General features: G+C 38.9%; 1 protein-coding gene across 1 annotated transcript in view; it reads left to right on the plus strand.

Moving 5' to 3' along the window:
• Nucleotides 1-15,011, plus strand: part of DTHD1 (death domain containing 1) — a 70,224-nt gene that overhangs the window by 42,780 nt on the left and 12,433 nt on the right.

Raw genomic sequence — 15,011 nt, forward strand, 5'->3', positions numbered from 1 at the left:
AGTATGCCACCTGTTTGGTTTTTTTTTTTTCTCCAAATTGGTTTGTATAGGGATTTCCAGATTCACTCTTTTGGCCCTTTCTCATGCCTAAAGTAAGTTTTCACAAGTCACATTTTGGCATTGAGAAAGAATCTGTGGCTGGAGAAATTTTTTTCCTCATTTAAAACTAACATACCTAAATGGGAATTGAAACCATGAAACCATGAAACATGGTTTCAATTGAAACCATGACCTCTGTTTTTATGAGAACAGACTTCTTCCATAATTAAAAAAAAAAGCATCTCAGCTAGGCAGTATTAGAATGTGCTATTTTTCAGGAAATGGAAGTAGTCACATTATATGGAGCTTGGCATTAATGAAAACTACATTATGCGTACATTTATGGACGTGGCATAAATTAGGTGAAGGCATCTGTCAAAACTCAAAGTGTTTTCCACAGAGAAGGCAAGCAGTACATATTCATATATATGTATATAGATATAAACACGCACATATTCACATACAAATAATTATAAGATGTGACCTTAATGTACTATGTCTGTTTCCCAAAGATGTGAAGATATCGCCCATTACTTCATGCTTGTGAGGATCTCTTATTTTTCAGCCTCCATATTCCATTCATTCATATATTAATTCATTCAACAAACACTTCTTGTCTTCATGGGCCAGGCATACAGTGGTGTTCCTATGTATATGGTCTCATTCTTCCCTTGCCTCGCTACAGACTACTCTCAACTCAGAAGGCAGAGTGAGCCTTTAAACACATCAGCCAACTCCTGCCTCTGCTCCAAACCCTGCAATGACTTGGTTTCAGATATCTGCATGGCTAACACCTTCATCTTCTTCACTTTGATCAAATTTCATCTTCTCTCTGAGGCCCACCTTGATTCTATTTCTTATTGCAATCAGCTGCAACACACACAGCCTGACACTCCTTATCCTCCTTAAATTGCTCTGATTTTTTTTTTTTTTTTTTTTTTTTGCGGTACGCGGGCCTCTTACTGTCGTGGCCTCTCCCGTGGCGGAGCACAAGCTCCGGACGCGCAGGCTCAGCGGCCATGGCTCACGGGCCCAGCTGCTCCGCGGCATGTGGGATCTTCCCGGACCGGAGCACGAACCCGTGTCCCCTGCATCGGCAGGCGGACTCTCAACCACTGCGCCACCAGGGAAGCCCCTGCTCTGATTTTTTTCTTTCTTCAAAAGCATTTTTATCTTTGAACATGTATTTCCTCATTCATTATGTTTATCATAGGAGCACCTCCACTCCACAACCAGGACATAAGTTCCTTGAGGGCAGGGACCTTTATCTGTTTTGTTCAGCGATGAATCACAAGGACCTAGAATAATGTCTGGCATACGTTAGGTGCTCAACACATGTTTGTTGCATGGGTGAATTCATAAATAGAGCTTGCATGTTAAATACCAAAAGTTTAAAGAGGGACATAAGACGCATCAAGAAGAAAAGTAAATTAGCATCAGCGGATAGACAGAATTCGCAGTGGACACTTACAGACGGGATGGCCAGTAAGGGCTGCACTGTGGAGGTGTCTTCTGGGCTGAGGAGTTACAGTGACAAGAGGCCTGTGTGCTCGTGCAGCCAGGAGAGCACCCAGGGAGGCAAATGGCAAGCACCCAGACTGCAATGGGCATAAGCTTCTCATCGAGGACTCGAAGGAAGACTATCATAGTGAATGCACACATGAGGAACAGAGAAAAGGGATGAGGTTTGAGAGACAAAGAGGGTCCTGGTGATAGTTCACATTTCAATATGATCTTCTGAAAACGATCACATAGTCAATACATGTGAAAATGTATGGCTGAAAAGAAGGATGATTTATCTCTAAATTTTTCCTAAGTTATGCTTCAAACTTCCTCATTTTACAGAATATTCAAGTCACTTCAGTTCACATTATGTCTATTTGTGCTTTGGCAGAAACAAGGCAAGTTTCAGAGAACTGTCAAAGATTATTTTAGGTGGCAGGAAGTGGCATGCGTGTGTGCTTTTGAAATCAAGTCACATAGGTGACTGTCTGTGCTGTTCCGTTATTTGCACCAGCTTGCGTTGTGGCTGCATTTGAATGCTGACTCTTCCTGTCTGCTCAGAGGCTTTGCTTTGAAGGAGAGAAGGGCTCCAGGTGGCTGCTTCTGTGGACTCTGTTTGAGGCTGCAGCATCCCAGTCATACATAACCTTCACATTTACGTAAGCCAGCTGTTGACCCAAGTTTTGCTTAGCCTGAACTTCCTCTTTTTTTTTTTAAAAAACTGAACTCCTGACATGTGATTTCTAGTAAAGAATGATACTGCTTCAACACTTACTTTCTCACCACATTAAATAACTTGCTGTGTCAAAGGGAGGAAGCATGCAGAGGCTGATGCGACATGCAGTTCTTCAGAATCACCACTTTCTTACCACTTTGGACTTTCATTGCCATATCCCTGCCCTGCCAGGGTTGACTTTCCTTTCTTTTTTCTCTTTCTTTTGGCCACACTGCGCAGCATGCAGGATCGTAGTTCCCCGACCAGGAATTAAACCCACGCCCCCTGCAGTGGAAGCATGGAGTCTTAACCTTAACCACTGGACCTCCAGGGAAGTCCCTTGACTTTCTTTTCTATCTGATTATTTTTTTTTCCCCTAATGATATTAACTACTAGAGAACAACCTTGATTGAATAAATGAGAAGTTTCCCACTACTGAAAATTTTTACACTCACAGGCACTTCAATTCTACCCAGGCTTTTTAGTTGTAATAGTGTATGAAATTATATTAAGGTTCAACAATGAAATGGAGCTTTTAACGCTATTGGTAACTATTAAGAAAGCAGATTAGGAAAAGCATGGATCTTAAAAAACCTGTAAGAGAAATCAGGGTTGTGTGTGTTGGGGGGAATGATGAATTTAAAATAACAATAGTGAATTTAAAATAGTAATTTAAAATTTTTTAATAAGTTAGTTTCATGCTTTCTATACAAGAGTTAATTACAATACTATGTTGCTTCATACTCCACCCCCTACCAATTATAGAAGAAAGTCACTAGAATCTTGGTAAGTAGAGTTATCATGTCAATTTCTTTAACCTGTGAAAGTTTTAAAAGCCTCCTCACTCTTCCCAGTGTTTCAATGCTGGCGCCCCTGGCGCTGCCTAGACATGCCCTTCCTACCTGTAGTCTAAACTTCCTCTAAGCCATCAGAATGATCTTCAAAGACACAGTTTTGACCATGTCAGTGAAAAATAGACTTTATATTGTACATGACATGTGAAAGGAAGAAAATGAGCAAAACTGGTTTAGTCAGCAAGAGGATACTGCATTCTTTTTTGGAAAGTGCTTTGCCCACTGATTTAATCAGAAGAGAACCTTTCCCTTCTCTTTTCCTTCTCCTTCCTCTTCTGCTTCCCCCTCCCTTTCCTTGTCCTTCTCCCCCCATCTCTTTCCCTCCCTCTTCCCCTTTCTCCATCTCTGTCCCTCCTCCTTAATCCTCTGTCCATAAAAGGGAAGGTTTTCTCTGCTCAGTGGGCAGTATAACTAAACCAAGAACTGTGCACTGTTTTGTCATATGACTTTCAATAATTCTTTTTTTTTTTTTTTTTTTTTTTTGCGGTACGCGGGCGTCTCACTGTTGTGGCCTCTTGCGTTTCGGAGCACAGGCTCCGGACGCGCAGGCTCAGCGGCCATGGCTCACGGGCCCAGCCGCTCCGCGGCATGTGGGATCTTCCCGGACCGGGGCACGAACCTGAGTCTCCTGCATCGGCAGGCAGACTCTCAACCACTGCGCCACCAGGGAAGCCCTCAATAATTCTTTCATAAAGGAAGCACATACATTCTTTCCTGTCTGGGAAAATGTAACAAAAATAGGTAATTGATGTATTTGGATATATTCTGTTAAAATTGTAACATTTAATATGTAAAAAATGATGTTCATTAATTCAAACAATTTTCTAGTTCATGAACTACAAATCTTTTTTCTCCTGTAGCTATATCAGCCATGTCAATGAACAATTACTAATTAATTGTTAATTACTAATTAAGGGCCAACTATATACATATTACTCATGTATTATTTCTTTTTAGGCCCTCCTAAAAAGAAGGCACTTTTATATATAATATATATATTTTTTATATATATATATATATAAAGTAATACATGTTAAAGTCTTAGCTTTCAAGGAAATTACACTCTGGTGCAGGAAATAAAGCGTAAACTTTTTAAAAGTTATAAAACAATGCAAGATATAAATAATTGAATACAACAATACAGTAATATTACAAGACAGGAACTGATGATAAATTGCAAATAAGTGGCCGAGATGGCAGGTACAGAAAAGAGAGTGGTTCCGGTGGGCTGAGGTGACTTGGGGACACTTCACAGAGCAAGACACATGTAGAGAATATTTACATTCTGGAGAGGAAGAGAGAAAGAGGCAGTGGGTTCCACATAAGAGGGATGCCATGAGCTGAAACTTAGAAGTAGCAAAGCACCAGGTGTGTTTCAAGAAAGGACAATGAATAGACCTATGTGGCTTGAGTGAAAGATTTGGAAAAATCATATGGGAAAAAAGATGGGTAAAGATTATGGAGGGCCTTGAATGTCTTATTTAGGTCATCCAAATGTCTCTGTTACAGGGGGATCCTTTAGTCAAAATTTGTCAAAAGAATGTGATTGATTTCATGACATAGAGATCATGTGCAAAGAAGAGATTCAAACCAGAGATCCTTAGCATATGAGTAAACAACAAAATCTCTCAGCCACTGGTATTCTTGGAATGACTCTGGCCATAACTGAGGATGAAGAAGTAGGTATCTAGTTTTCATTGAGCTCATATTTTGTCCTATAGGTAGAGGCAAGTGTTTGGAAAATTTTAACCAGGAGGGTGACATGATCAAATTTTGTTAGCATATCACTGTGACACCTATAAGGATAAATTAGAAAGCGATAAGCTTAGCAACAGTGAAATAATGGGCTAATGAGGCAGTCCTTGGAAGAGGTGGTGATGGCCTGATGTTCAGACCATAGCAGTAAGGATGGCAAGTAGAGAGCAGAATTAGAGAGAGACTTAGGACTTGGGATCAAATGGACTTGGTGATAGAGTAAACACATATGCGGGTTGGTGCATAGAGGGCACTGGGAGATGGAGGAAGTTGTGGAGTGGGTGCTTCCTAGGGTGGCTCCCAGGACACTGGTTTGTGCTGCTGTCCTATGATACAACTTCGTGTTTCACTGACTTTAGTTTGGGAGTATGTTCAAACTTGCATTTCATCTCTATTCCCCCTAATGTTGCCCCATCCAGTAGATGATTGCAACTTTCTCCTTGAAGGCCTATCACCAGTCCCCTTTTCTACTCTAGACTATACAAGTGATAGAGTCGTTTTTCTCAAAAACAAATATGATTTTCACTCTTCTAAAACTTCTCAATTGGCATTTTCTATCTCTTGATCAAAGTCCAAGCCACTTACCCTGGCCTATAAGGCCCTTCACAAAGCCCCACAACTCACCCTTACAAACCCTTCATATTACATTTACCCAACTAACACCTTTTGCTCTAGTTCCACTTAAGGTCTCATTTCTTTTACATATTGTGGTCTTAACTGCCTCGTGGCTCTTCCCACTGCTGCCCTTGTGACAGCACTACCTCCATACTTAGCTCTATTATCATCTCTTTAGAAGAAGCCCTTAAATTTCCCAGGCAGAATAAGGTACTACACTGTATCTGCAACCAAAGCACTTTGAATATGTACTAACTTATGGTCTGTTATAATTTTAATTCATGTAATAAGAAAAGTAATAAAAGAAAAGTAATGATAATAATAACTAATATTTATTGTTATTCCCTGACAGTAACTTGATAAAGCATTTACGCCTATTAAGCCATTTACTAAAAAGGTCAGTGGTTGAAGAAACTGAGGTACAGAGAGGTTTGCTCCAGAGGAAATAAGTAGAGAATGGCAAAGCTACTGTTTGAACCCAAGTTTGTCTGATTCCAATGGTGGCACTCCCAGCCACTATACCCAGTGTCTTCTTTTGTGATAGAGTTCCTCAGGGCTGGAAGCATAGCTCATTAAATTTTGTAATCCCATCTCTAGTACACATTCAATGATGTTTTGTTGAACTATTAAAGAATAAATGAATGCATGCTGGGGAAATTGATAAAACAATTAAAGGTGGAGTCTTAATAGCTGACAAAAGCTTTATGTGTTTCCTTTCCCAGCTAACAGTTACATTTAGGAGTAGCTTTTCATGCCTACAAAGGAATGATTAATGTGGGGGTTTCACATACTCTGGCCAGGTATGGGAGGAAGATGTTTGTAGCTATCCAGGCCTTTCCTGGCACATTCACATCACCCTTTCTGTCAGAAAGGCTATTCCTATCTAGAAGAAAAAAAAAAAATCAGGAAATTTAAAAAAATCTGTTAGAATATTCTAGAAAGAATTTTGCTCAGAGTTGAGCAGGAAACTTGACAGGTCTTCATGACTGACAAAAACTTGTTGGGATTATAATTTATAAATGAAACAATAAAGAGAGAAGGTAGAAACTTATGCAAGTTCTAATAGTGTTGTGTATCTTTGATTTGTTGAATTGCTTTTAAAATCAATATGGTCTCCCACATAGCTGCATTTATACATCAAAAGCATCTGCTTTGGCCATAACTGTTTGGAATAGTGAGCAAAATTTTAAGCATATTCACCATAGTTAACACTGACAGAGTGCTTGGTAAATGCCAGGCGTGTTTGAAGTATTCTCTATGCATTATGTCATTTAATCTTCACTGCAACCCCACGTGGTATGTCTACTGCTTCACCCTTTGGTAGATTAAAAAATGAATCTGGAGACATTAATTTAGAAATTAGGTTTACCTATTCCAGACTGCTTTTGACAACTTTCCTTTACTGGTTCCATGTGTATTACATATATATTTCCTGAATTATCCAGACCTTGCTTACTTTATACCTGCACCCATCCCTAGGGCCCCTTCCTTCTATCTCTGCCAGCTCTTTAGATCATTTGGGGTGTCTTGAATTGATCTATCTGGTTTCCTAAAGCTGTCTTCTTCTGTGACTGACTCCTTCAAAGGCTGAGAGATACTTAATCCCTTCCTCTTGACAAAGTCATAATCAAACTGAAGCCTTAAAAATAGTCATTTTCTAAGGAGCAATTGAAAAAATAATGAAGAAACAAAATGTAAGTTTGGCTGCAGTAAAAGGTGTACAGTTTTAGAGCTTCCCTGGTGGCGCAGTGGTTGAGAGTCCGCCTGCCGATGCAGGGGACACAGGTTTGTGGCCCGGTCCAGGAAGATCCCACATGCCACGGAGTGGCTGGGCCCGTGAGCCATGGCCGCTGAGCCTGCGCATCCGGAGCCTGTGCTCCGCAACGGGAGAGGCCACAACAGTGAGAGGCCCGTGTACAGCAAAAAAAAAAAAAAAAAAAAAAAAGGTGTACAGTTTTAAAACTAAGAAAGATCTGAGCTAAAGAAAGATATGGATGGACATTTCTTCTGGGATTGGTAACAGCCTGATTTCACTTCCAAAAATCTTAATTCCTAGATTTATTTCCAAGTGAGACCACTCTGGGTCAGTTCTTCTTGCTCTAAACTCAGTTTTTACTTTTTTTCCACAGTAGTCTTGCTTCTCCATGGGCTTATTCTGGTCTTTAGATCTTTCTATGTAGAAGCCCTTCCTTTTATTGTGTGGACCAAACCTACAGGAAGTCTGTACTGAGTGTGTAGTTAAAATAATGTCTGTGATGAAAACAATAACAGGATATTTATTAACTGATGCTGGTGTCTTTTAATCTCTATATATTTATTTTAAAAGGTGTGTGTGTGTGTGTGTGTGTGTGTGTGTGTATGTAAATTTTCAGAGGCACACAAAAATAGAGGAACTATACAATGAACCTATGTGGACCCATCACTCATCATTTTTCTGCCATTCTTGTTTCATCTAATAGGGTTTTTTGTTTGTTTGAGTATTTTAAAGCAAATCACAGCTATTCTATAACTTTATTTGTAAATAATTCTATAAGTTTCTTTAAAAGGTAAGGACTTTTAAAACAAACAACCACAAAACCATTGCAAAACCCAATAAAATTAGTAGTTATTACTTAATAGCGTCTACTACCCAGCCCTATATTCACCTACTGATTTACTTTTCTCTTTTTACAGTTAATTTGTTCAAAAACAACATCTAAAAATTGTCCACACATTGCATTTGGTTTGTGGGTCTCCTCCACCACTTGCTGAATTCTCAGTGTAGGTGGCGTCCTTTACAGACATCATCTTAATCTAGCCTCGTAGCGTACTTCAGAGGTAGGAACCATCATCTTTGTTTCACCAGTCTGAGACTTTCGCAAGAGCATTTAGATGGTTTGCCTCGACTTGTATAACCTCACAGGGACAGAGCCTGTGTGAGGACCCAGTATTCAAAGTCATTCTTCTCTCATGCTTTTCCACTTCCCCCATTCCTTGTGCAAGCTGGGTCTTTTGTTTCCTTATGTCTGCCACTTTTGTCACTATGTCATATAGCCTCACATATCGTTTGTCCCCCTTCAGTGTGTTTGACAAATCTAGATCTTCCAGAGAGCCAGAGTGCTTGTACCTTTTGATGAAACTAATAGAGCAACCATATCCTCAGATGGTGGCTTCCTTTGTTATCTGGAATTTTTAGCTATTGAGGCAGATCTCTATCATCTTGGTTTAAATGCATAGTCACTTCTAAACAGCCCAATAAGTTCCTCTGTTCTTTCCACATAGTGACATCAGCTCATAGCTCCTCATTTTCAGAGCAGAGATAATGGCCATCCCTTTAACATGATGAAGGCTCCAGCTTTCTCTGGCTTAGGTTGTGAGTTCACATTCCTTGCTTTTTTTGATGATCTATCACTCAGATGCCCTCAAAATGTTCTCTATGGTTTTAAAAGAACACAAATACTTTCCATGCATGTTTACAGTAAAAGAGAGTAAAAGATATGATTCCTGGCAAATAAAAGTCAATGCTCAGTCATGTTTTTCCTAAATTTTGGAATTGTAAGTGATTTTTTTTTTTAGGACAATAACATACCAGCTTTGAATAAAATAGATTCACATGTAAGGCAGTTATTTCATTTTTAATCCTTTTTAATCCATGATCTTCTGAGTAGATCTCAGATTGGTTTTTGCATGTTTTTATCTCTCTCTAACACTTGCAAAACTTCCCTGTTAACAAACAGGGAACAACTCTCAGGCTCAGAGATCTTGACTGGCAAGAGAATATAATAGAGTTTTGCTTTAACTGTGTTTTTAAGGTTTCCGTGTGTTTATACATGTTATATAGTATTTCTGCCTATGACTGAAATATGGTTTCTTTTAAAAATATAGCTGTGTAGGTAAAAAAGTAATTCTAAAGAAAAATGTTAAGTAATAGCAGCTATTATTTTGAGTACTTATTACATATGGTGCCCTGCTCTAAGTTACATGATATGGCTAAAGGTTTCCTTTAATGGCACTATGAAGCAGATACTATTATCATGGCCATTTTATGAATGAGGCAAGCAAGGCACAAACCTATAAAATCACAAGGTTAAAGGTAATGTGATTAGGAGTTGAGCTCTTTCCCTCCATCTAATACTGCTTCTAAGTCCAGAGCAGTGATGATGATATTTGTGAATGGTGAGCATAATGCAAGAGGTACTAGAATGGCCTAGGGAAAGACTTACCTCACATCCTTCACTTTATGTATGTTTTAACTTATAGGTTATAAATAAAGGATCCATAGTCTTATAAATGTTAGCTTAAATATTATATCTGCCACTTAGTGTGTATGTTTTTAGTCAAACTATTTTATCTCTCTAAACCTCAGTTTTCTAGGGAAACTTCCTACACTGTTGGTGGTAGTGTAAGTTGGTGCAGCCGCTATGAAAAACAGTATGGAGGTTCCTCAGAAAACTAAAAATAGAATTACCATATGATCCAGCAATCCCACTCCTGGGCATATAACCAGACAAAACTATAATTCAAAAAGATACATGCACTCTTTTGTTCATAGCAGCACTATTCACGATAGCAAAGACATGGAAACAATCTAAATGTTCATCGACAGATGAATGCATAAAGTAGATATGGTACATGTATACACTGGAATACTACTCAGCCATAAAAAAGATTGAAATAATGCCATTTGCAGCAACATGGATGCAACTAAAGGTGATCATACTAAGTGAAGTAACTCAGAGAGAGAAAGACAAATACCATATGATATCACTTATATGTGGAACCAAAAATATGACACAAAACAGAACCAGACTTATGGACATAGAGAACAGACCAGTGGTTGCCAAGGGGGATGGGGTTGGGAGAGGGTTGGATTGGGAGTTTGGGATTAGCAGGTGAAAACTATTATATATAGAATGGATAAACAACAAGATCCTACTATATAGCACTGGGAACTATATTCAACATTCTATGATAAACCATAATGGAAAAAAATATGAAAAAAGAATGTATATATTTATATATATATATATGTATAACTGAGTCACTTGGCTGTACAGCAGAAATTAACACAACATTGTAAATCAACTATACTTCAATTTAAAAAAATAAACTTCAGTTTCCTCAGTTGTAAAGTAGGTATAACAACTACCTCACAAGGTTATAGATGTACTAGACTCTACCAAGATTATATATCTTCAGTTATTAGAATAATTACTGGTACATGGTAAGTAGTTAAAATAGCAGCTGATATCATTATCTGGAGGCAATAATATTTATGATTTAAGTCAGGGCTTTAGACAGACCTGGATTTCAGGATTAGTTCCATGTTACCTTGGAGAAGTTACATCTGTGAAATGGGGATGACAATTCTTCAGACTACTGTTAAGGGTTTGGAATGAAATAATACAGTTACACATTTAGCTCATTTGTTGGCATCCACCCTGCCTGGTATTCTCTGAGCTTCTTGGCTCTGTGGTTTGGTGTCTGACATTAATTTGGGGGAAACCCTCACTCATTATTGCTTCAAATACTTCCGTTTCTTTCTCTTCTTCTGGAATTCCTATTATCCATATGTTTTCATAGTTGTTTCACAGTTTTTGTATGTTGTGTTTTTCTCTTTGCTTTTCAGTTTTGGGGTTTCTGTTGAGATATCCTCAAGCTCAAATTCTTTCCTCAGCTATGTACATGTACTAATAATCCTTTTAAAGACAGTCTTCATGTCTCTTACAGTGCTTTTGATCTCTACTATATCTCTTTGGTTCTTTCTTAGAATTTCCATCTCTCTGCTTACATTGCACATCTGTTCTTGTATGCTGTCCACTTTTTCCACTAGAGCTCTTAGCATATTAATGATAGTTTTAAAAAATTCTTATCTGATAATTCTAACATCCTTGCTATATCTGAGACTGGTTTTGATACTTGCTCTGTCTCTTCAAACTGTGTTTTTTGCCATTTGGTATGTCTTGTAATTGTTTTTCTTGATAGCTGAATGTGATGTACCGGGTAAAAGAAACTGCTGTAAATAGCCCTTCTGTGATGTGGTGGTAAGTGTGAAGGCAGGGAAGTGTTCTATAGGCCTGTAACTAGGTCTCAGTCTTCAGTGAGCCTGTGAACTTCAGTCTCCCTGATTCTCAGTCTCAGTCTCCTCCCCACCCCCAGCTTTGGAGGGACAGGATGGCTAGAGGGGCCTGAAGTTGGGTATTTCCCTTCCCCAGGTCAGTTAGGCTCTGATAAAACACCAAAAGATTAGGCTTTGGTTAAATAGCTTCTTCAGAGGGCAGGCCTGGCTCAGAACAGAGTGTTTGGGGATATTTCAGAATGCTTCCTCTCCCCTCTCCCTGCAGGAAGCACAACGGGATTTCTTTCAGGTGTTCACTATGAGAACCCAATTGAACTCCTGGGGGTAAAATTCACAAAAGTGTGGAAACTCCCCCCCATGACGGGGTCCCCCTGGAGTTTACAACTCTTGGACTTATCCGTACTGAGCCTCTAGCAATTTATCAATTTTGGTTCAGGTTTCCTTACCCTGGCCCTAGTTTCCATGGTGGTTTGTGCTTGTGGGTTTCTGCTCTGGTAAGTTGGGATTCTCTGTATCTGCCTGTCAGTCTCTTCGAATTTGGCACAGAGGTTTGCCCTGTGACCTTACTTCTCTGATTTAAAGAGAGTTGTTGATTTTTCAGTTTGTTCTGCTTTTTTACTCTTTAGGACAGAGTGGCAACTTTTAACCTCTCACATGTTAGTCTGGAAACCGAAAGTCTAGCCCACTTCTTCATGCCAGTATGTCCTCACCCAACACTGATGTAAGTTCTTATTTGATTTGTATTATGTTGGACCCATAACTGAAGCACAGAGTTTTTATGCTGACATTAATCTTTTGTATCAGATTACTTCTTTGATCAATATTCTAATGTATTTACAATGTAAAACCACTAAGAATCTTATAGGAGTCATACATTATAAATTTGAGACTCTACAATTTATTATTATGATTCAATAAATGAACTCAAGCAAATGTCAACTATTACTTAGTTGAAGAGGTCTCTATATGAAATAAATACAGAGCAGAGTAAGCAGTGAAAACTGATACTTGGTTGGCTATGGTATTGTGAAGTCTGGTAAAATCTGTGGTAAAGATACATGGAAATATACTAATTATGCACATTCCCTTGGTTTATTATTCATACCACTCTCACTTCTATATCTTCTAACTACAAAATAAATGACCTATTTATCAGAAAAATCTACAATAAGTGCGTGGAGGTGGGAGGAGTATGGGGGTTAAGGCTGGATGGAAGAGTTGTTGCCACACGATATTAGAGTAATCACCTGTGAAAATCTCTTCATGGATAAGTGCCTTAGGGCAGATGATAAAAATGCTAATGCCAGCATCAATTTTTTTGTTGTTGGATGTGTTACAATGACATTTAGCTGTAAGGTTGGGAAGCATCCATGTTAGGTGGTGCTTCAAGTATCAGAAAGTTCTTAGCATGTTACCTTACACAAAAACTGGTTCTTCAGTAGAGACTCCAAGAGCCAGTAGGCAGGTAGAAATTAAAGAAGAAAACTCTACCACTTGTTATTTCTATATCCATCAAATAGCAATAGTATATTCTTGTAGGTGCCCCTGAAATTAGTGACCACCCAAGTTACAATTTAAAATAGGATATTGCCATTGATCTGTCGATGGACATTTAGGTTGCTTGCATGTCTTGGCTATTGTAAATAGTGCTGCAATGAACATTGGGGTGCATGTATCTTTTAAAATTATAATTTTCTACAAATATATGCCCAAATGGAATATTACTTAGCCATAAAAAAGAATGAAATAATGCCATTTGCAGCAACATGAATGGCCCTAGAGATTATCATACTAAGTGAAGTAAGCCAGAGAAAGACAAATATCATATGATATCGCTTATATGTGGAATTAAAAAAAATACAAATGAACTTATTTTATAAAACAGAAATAGACCCACAAACACAAAAAACAAACTTATAGTTACCAAAGGGAAAGGTGGGGGGAGGGATAAATTAGGAGGTTGGGATTAACATATACACATTACTATATATAAAATATATTAACAACAAGGACCTATTGTATAGCACAGGGAACTCTTCTCTCTCTCTCTCTCTCTCTCTCTCTCTCTCTCTCTCTCTATATATATATATATATATATATATATATATATATAAAAAAACTGAATAACTGTGCTGTACACCTGAAATTAACACCATATTGTAAATCAACTATACTTCAGTAAAAGAAAAAAAGAGATAGGATATTGCTCTAGGTGTCAAGAATATCATTGTTTCCCATTATCCATTGGGAAACAATGATATCACACATATTATGAAGCGCAGAATGGGAAACCACTGCCCTGGTGGTGCAGTGGTTAAGAATCTGCCTGCCAACGCGGGGGACATGGGTTTGAGCCCTGGTCCAGGAAGATTCCACATGCCATGGAGCAACTAAGCCCATGTGCCACAGCTACCGAGCCTACACTCTAGAGCCTGTGAGCCACAACTACTGAGCCTGCGTTCCACAACTACTGAAGACCACATACCTAGAGCCTGTGCTCCACAACAAGAGAAGCCACCACAATGTGAAGCCCGCACACCGCAACTAAAAGTAGCCCCTGCTCAAGGTAAACAGAGAAAAGCCCGCACACAGCAATGAAGACCCAATGCAGCCACAAATAAATAAACAAATTTACTAAAAAAAAAAAAAACCAAACAAAAAAACTTCCTTCATTCTATCACACTTTACCATACAACTTACATACCAAGAGGGCTTAGGGTGGCCACTAATGGAGAATTGCTTTGCTTGGGAGAAAAGTAGGAGAGATCATGGGCTCCATATAGAGTAGGTCAGAACGGTATCACTAATGGAAGGATCCAGCAGAACGGTGCTGGGACTGCAGCAGAACAAACCTGTGGTGACCACTGATGTGGAACAACTGTGCTTATGTGCTACCTTGGGAGCAAAAGTGTGGTATGGGTAGAAACCAGCATGGTGCACTACGTGGTAGTGCACATGATAGACTCCATGATAGACACAGGAAGGAAACTGTTGTGCCCACAAAAAGAGCGTGGATGGCTGCATTTCCTGGCTGAGCATTGTGGTGTACCTGGTAGAACATGTGGATACCAAGAGAGTAAAGCCCATAGGACTGCCAGAAATACCTGGAGAGGACTTTGCCAGAGTTGGAGTTCCTGCGTGAGGAGGAATGCACCAGAACTAGGTCATCTGTATGACACCTATGGGGCAATTTATAAATCAGAAATTATTTTTATTACTGTATCTCTATAGCATCAGGACTAAAGTGAAATCAGAATTTCACTTTGGTCCTGACATGGTATTGAAAATCTTCATAACTTCTTGGATAAAATATATTTCTTTCATTCTTCCATGCATTTGCTGGGATACCTTTGGAATGCAAGTTGATAATTGATGTAATTCCTACTTGATTGTGCTTTTCTAGGTGGAGCTACCATACTTCGCTATCAGAAACACCTGTGTTATAAATGTGGCTTTATCTGAGACAAATTCT

Source organism: Globicephala melas, chromosome 5 (assembly GCF_963455315.2).
Source record: "Globicephala melas chromosome 5, mGloMel1.2, whole genome shotgun sequence".
Taxonomy (NCBI): Eukaryota; Metazoa; Chordata; class Mammalia; order Artiodactyla; family Delphinidae; genus Globicephala; species Globicephala melas.